We start from the raw sequence: 6,000 nt of genomic DNA on the forward strand, positions 1-6,000 counted from the left end.
TATATATATATATATATTTCTCCGCCGAAATCACTTTTAAACCCATTTCCACCTTTTTTTCCCTTCTCTTCCTCTTACTTTTTTTTCACGTTTTTTTACGTTTTTCTCCTTTTCGCCTCTTTTCTGGGCGTATTATTCTTCTTTTTCTTCTTTTTTTTCGTCTAATGCATACCCCATCAGTGCAGCAATGCTTATTCAATACCGCCAGCAGATGGAGACACTGGGGGATAATTTTCTAAGGATTTATACTGATTTTTCCTGTCTGAATTTGTCGCACAGAAAGTTGCAGGCCAAATATGTGTGACATTTCAGCGACTTTAGCTTCTAGAGCATTTTTACAACATTATACATAGGTGCTGAATACATAAAAAGCGACTGTTCAGCGACAGACAAGTCGCATCGGCTGAAAGTAGGCCAGAATGTCAGTCCATGTTGGAGCAGGTTTAGATACAGTCTAAAGTATAGATCTCAAAGTCTGTGCACAGAATTTAGCAAGGGCCTCGCACCTTCTGATGCATCAGGTAGGTGCACAATAGCATAGCCTAACCCTCTGTACTTTGGTCTATATTGATGCGGGACATAGACAGCCAGCTGATGACCAATCCATTAGTGCAATGGATGGCTGGAAGCATTTGTCTTTGCCTTTGCAATACCACAGAAGCAATGCATGGTCAATGTACAGCAATGACACACCTGTGTGAACAGCCAGGAGACCCCCCCCCCCCCCCCATGTTATGTTACATAGTTACATAGTTAGTACGGTCGAAAAAAGACATATGTCCATCAAGTTCAACCAGGGAATTAAGGGGTAGGGGTGTGGCGCGATATTGGGGAAGGGATGAGATTTTATATTTCTTCATAAGCATTAATCTTATTTTGTGAATTAGGAACATTCAGCACCCACCCGCTATCAAGGCAGCTGCCTATCATGTCATGCCCTACCTGCACAGGTGTGCTGGCTACTCAAATGATCCAATTAAGGAGGCCATTTAGTCAGCAGCAGCAGAAGTCCTGTGCCTGGACGCTCCAACAGCGGCCAGACACAAGCAGAAGCAGCAGAAGCAGCAGCAGCAGCACCACCTTTTGTTTTTTGGCTGCAGCAGCAAGGCCCACAGGGCTGGCTAGCTGGCTAGCCAGCAAGCAGGTAGCAATGAAAGTAGGAATCTTTCTTTTTAACCCTGTAAGGGGGTGGTGCACTGTACCCGAAGATACTGCCATATCGGGTCAATGCATAGGGCGACGGAAGCAAGCTTCGAAATCGGCCCCCGTTCTCAAAAATCCATTTAATATATGGTCCCCAGATAGGGGACGTATCAGATATTAAACTGATAAGAACAGATACTACACTTGATCTTAGCCAAAAGGCCGAGAAGCGATAACCGTGAAAGGGGCGGGCCCAACAAGGTCCCCTTCATGGGCACTATCACTGCTTGCTGTCAGGGAGGCTGCCAGACAATTTTCCATGCACACTCTGGGCTGGGGGGCAGTCAACCACCAGTACACACAGCAGAACCTAAACCCATACCATTATTGCTAAGCAGCAAGACAGGGGCCCATTGCACTCCCACGGGGCCTTTTTAAATGCAATCCATAACCCGGATTTGCCAGGAACCCTTCTTACTCCTCCTACTTGCATGTGACACTGGGCTTAGGATCTGCATAGGAAACACACACACAAGCACACACCTACCTTTGTTGCCTGCAGATGCCTCCTTGGCTGTCCCCAAACGGTATCAAACCAACACCCACGGGAAGCTGTAAGCATAGAGGACATGCCTGCACCCCATTGGACTTACCTGTGTGGGTTAAATCCGGGTTATTTGACAACCTATGGCGGTGATGGTTCTGCTCAGGCAGAGCAGTGCTGATGCTCCTCATAAAGCTGTCGCTGCTGTGAAGGTTCTAGGTGACATCACAAATCCCTATGGTTACATACACAACAAAGCTGGGTTGTTGTTGTTTACACTCTGCAAGGCCTGTGGAAGTGAGTGACATCATAGCACTGTAGTTCTGAGGGTTCTAGATGGATGCAACAATCTCCTGTTGCTTCTATGAAGGCCATAATAGACGACATCACCAAACAGCTCCATAGTCACATACACAGCAAAGGAGAGATGTTGTTTACACCTAGTGATGTCAGTGGTATTGAGTGACATCACAGCACAGTGCTAAGGCTCCTGGGCCTGGACACAGCAGCGGCTGCAATATCTCAACAGAGAATACGTTTATATATATGTGTGTGTGTGCGCGTATATATATATATATATATATATATATATATATATATATATATATATATATATATTTCTCCGCCGAAATCACTTTTAAACCCATTTCCACCTTTTTTTCCCTTCTCTTCCTCTTACTTTTTTTTCACGTTTTTTTACGTTTTTCTCCTTTTCGCCTCTTTTCTGGGCGTATTATTCTTCTTTTTCTTCTTTTTTTTCGTCTAATGCATACCCCATCAGTGCAGCAATGCTTATTCAATACCGCCAGCAGATGGAGACACTGGGGGATAATTTTCTAAGGATTTATACTGATTTTTCCTGTCTGAATTTGTCGCACAGAAAGTTGCAGGCCAAATATGTGTGACATTTCTGCGACTTTAGCTTCTAGAGCATTTTTACAACATTATACATAGGTGCTGAATACATAAAAAGCGACTGTTCAGCGACAGACAAGTCGCATCGGCTGAAAGTAGGCCAGAATGTCAGTCCATGTTGGAGCAGGTTTAGATACAGTCTAAAGTATAGATCTCAAAGTCTGTGCACAGAATTTAGCAAGGGCCTCGCACCTTCTGATGCATCAGGTAGGTGCACAATAGCATAGCCTAACCCTCTGTACTTTGGTCTATATTGATGCGGGACATAGACAGCCAGCTGATGACCAATCCATTAGTGCAATGGATGGCTGGAAGCATTTGTCTTTGCCTTTGCAATACCACAGAAGCAATGCATGGTCAATGTACAGCAATGACACACCTGTGTGAACAGCCAGGAGACCCCCCCCCATGTTATGTTACATAGTTACATAGTTAGTACGGTCGAAAAAAGACATATGTCCATCAAGTTCAACCAGGGAATTAAGGGGTAGGGGTGTGGCGCGATATTGGGGAAGGGATGAGATTTTATATTTCTTCATAAGCATTAATCTTATTTTGTCAATTAGGAACATTCAGCACCCACCCGCTATCAAGGCAGCTGCCTATCATGTCATGCCCTACCTGCACAGGTGTGCTGGCTACTCAAATGATCCAATTAAGGAGGCCATTTAGTCAGCAGCAGCAGAAGTCCTGTGCCTGGACGCTCCAACAGCGGCCAGACACAAGCAGAAGCAGCAGCAGCAGCAGCAGCACCACCTTTTGTTTTTTGGCTGCAGCAGCAAGGCCCACAGGGCTGGCTAGCTGGCTAGCCAGCAAGCAGGTAGCAATGAAAGTAGGAATCTTTCTTTTTAACCCTGTAAGGGGGTGGTGCACTGTACCCGAAGATACTGCCATATCGGGTCAATGCATAGGGCGACGGAAGCAAGCTTCGAAATCGGCCCCCGTTCTCAAAAATCCATTTAATATATGGTCCCCAGATAGGGGACGTATCAGATATTAAACTGATAAGAACAGATACTACACTTGATCTTAGCCAAAAGGCCGAGAAGCGATAACCGTGAAAGGGGCGGGCCCAACAAGGTCCCCTTCATGGGCACTATCACTGCTTGCTGTCAGGGAGGCTGCCAGACAATTTTCCATGCACACTCTGGGCTGGGGGGCAGTCAACCACCAGTACACACAGCAGAACCTAAACCCATACCATTATTGCTAAGCAGCAAGACAGGGGCCCATTGCACTCCCACGGGGCCTTTTTAAATGCAATCCATAACCCGGATTTGCCAGGAACCCTTCTTACTCCTCCTACTTGCATGTGACACTGGGCTTAGGATCTGCATAGGAAACACACACACAAGCACACACCTACCTTTGTTGCCTGCAGATGCCTCCTTGGCTGTCCCCAAACGGTATCAAACCAACACCCACGGGAAGCTGTAAGCATAGAGGACATGCCTGCACCCCATTGGACTTACCTGTGTGGGTTAAATCCGGGTTATTTGACAACCTATGGCGGTGATGGTTCTGCTCAGGCAGAGCAGTGCTGATGCTCCTCATAAAGCTGTCGCTGCTGTGAAGGTTCTAGGTGACATCACAAATCCCTATGGTTACATACACAACAAAGCTGGGTTGTTGTTGTTTACACTCTGCAAGGCCTGTGGAAGTGAGTGACATCATAGCACTGTAGTTCTGAGGGTTCTAGATGGATGCAACAATCTCCTGTTGCTTCTATGAAGGCCATAATAGACGACATCACCAAACAGCTCCATAGTCACATACACAGCAAAGGAGAGATGTTGTTTACACCTAGTGATGTCAGTGGTATTGAGTGACATCACAGCACAGTGCTAAGGCTCCTGGGCCTGGACACAGCAGCGGCTGCAATATCTCAACAGAGAATACGTTTATATATATGTGTGTGTGTGCGCGTATATATATATATATATATATATATATATATATATATATATATATATATATATTTCTCCGCCGAAATCACTTTTAAACCCATTTCCACCTTTTTTTCCCTTCTCTTCCTCTTACTTTTTTTTCACGTTTTTTTACGTTTTTCTCCTTTTCGCCTCTTTTCTGGGCGTATTATTCTTCTTTTTCTTCTTTTTTTTCGTCTAATGCATACCCCATCAGTGCAGCAATGCTTATTCAATACCGCCAGCAGATGGAGACACTGGGGGATAATTTTCTAAGGATTTATACTGATTTTTCCTGTCTGAATTTGTCGCACAGAAAGTTGCAGGCCAAATATGTGTGACATTTCTGCGACTTTAGCTTCTAGAGCATTTTTACAACATTATACATAGGTGCTGAATACATAAAAAGCGACTGTTCAGCGACAGACAAGTCGCATCGGCTGAAAGTAGGCCAGAATGTCAGTCCATGTTGGAGCAGGTTTAGATACAGTCTAAAGTATAGATCTCAAAGTCTGTGCACAGAATTTAGCAAGGGCCTCGCACCTTCTGATGCATCAGGTAGGTGCACAATAGCATAGCCTAACCCTCTGTACTTTGGTCTATATTGATGCGGGACATAGACAGCCAGCTGATGACCAATCCATTAGTGCAATGGATGGCTGGAAGCATTTGTCTTTGCCTTTGCAATACCACAGAAGCAATGCATGGTCAATGTACAGCAATGACACACCTGTGTGAACAGCCAGGAGACCCCCCCCCCCCCCCCCCCATGTTATGTTACATAGTTACATAGTTAGTACGGTCGAAAAAAGACATATGTCCATCAAGTTCAACCAGGGAATTAAGGGGTAGGGGTGTGGCGCGATATTGGGGAAGGGATGAGATTTTATATTTCTTCATAAGCATTAATCTTATTTTGTCAATTAGGAACATTCAGCACCCACCCGCTATCAAGGCAGCTGCCTATCATGTCATGCCCTACCTGCACAGGTGTGCTGGCTACTCAAATGATCCAATTAAGGAGGCCATTTAGTCAGCAGCAGCAGAAGTCCTGTGCCTGGACGCTCCAACAGCGGCCAGACACAAGCAGAAGCAGCAGAAGCAGCAGCAGCAGCACCACCTTTTGTTTTTTGGCTGCAGCAGCAAGGCCCACAGGGCTGGCTAGCTGGCTAGCCAGCAAGCAGGTAGCAATGAAAGTAGGAATCTTTCTTTTTAACCCTGTAAGGGGGTGGTGCACTGTACCCGAAGATACTGCCATATCGGGTCAATGCATAGGGCGACGGAAGCAAGCTTCGAAATCGGCCCCCGTTCTCAAAAATCCATTTAATATATGGTCCCCAGATAGGGGACGTATCAGATATTAAACTGATAAGAACAGATACTACACTTGATCTTAGCCAAAAGGCCGAGAAGCGATAACCGTGAAAGGGGCGGGCCCAACAAGGTCCCCTTCATGGGCACTATCACTGCTTG

The 6,000-nt window shown here is 45.6% G+C and overlaps 3 non-coding genes across 3 annotated transcripts; all 3 read right to left on the reverse strand.

Annotated features, from left to right (window-relative positions):
• Nucleotides 1-1,186: 1,186 nt before the first annotated feature.
• On the reverse strand, nucleotides 1,187-1,377 carry LOC130322607 (U2 spliceosomal RNA). Its single transcript, XR_008868073.1, has one exon. It is a non-coding gene; the product is annotated as a U2 spliceosomal RNA (small nuclear RNA).
• A 2,087-nt stretch (nucleotides 1,378-3,464) lies between these two features.
• LOC130322608 (U2 spliceosomal RNA) lies at nucleotides 3,465-3,655 on the reverse strand. The gene has a single exon (XR_008868074.1). It is a non-coding gene; the product is annotated as a U2 spliceosomal RNA (small nuclear RNA).
• Nucleotides 3,656-5,753: 2,098 nt separating this feature from the next.
• On the reverse strand, nucleotides 5,754-5,944 carry LOC130322610 (U2 spliceosomal RNA). The gene has a single exon (XR_008868076.1). It is a non-coding gene; the product is annotated as a U2 spliceosomal RNA (small nuclear RNA).
• Nucleotides 5,945-6,000: the final 56 nt, after the last annotated feature.

Source organism: Hyla sarda, unplaced genomic scaffold (assembly GCF_029499605.1).
Source record: "Hyla sarda isolate aHylSar1 unplaced genomic scaffold, aHylSar1.hap1 scaffold_2362, whole genome shotgun sequence".
In the NCBI taxonomy this organism is placed as follows: domain Eukaryota; kingdom Metazoa; phylum Chordata; class Amphibia; order Anura; family Hylidae; genus Hyla; species Hyla sarda.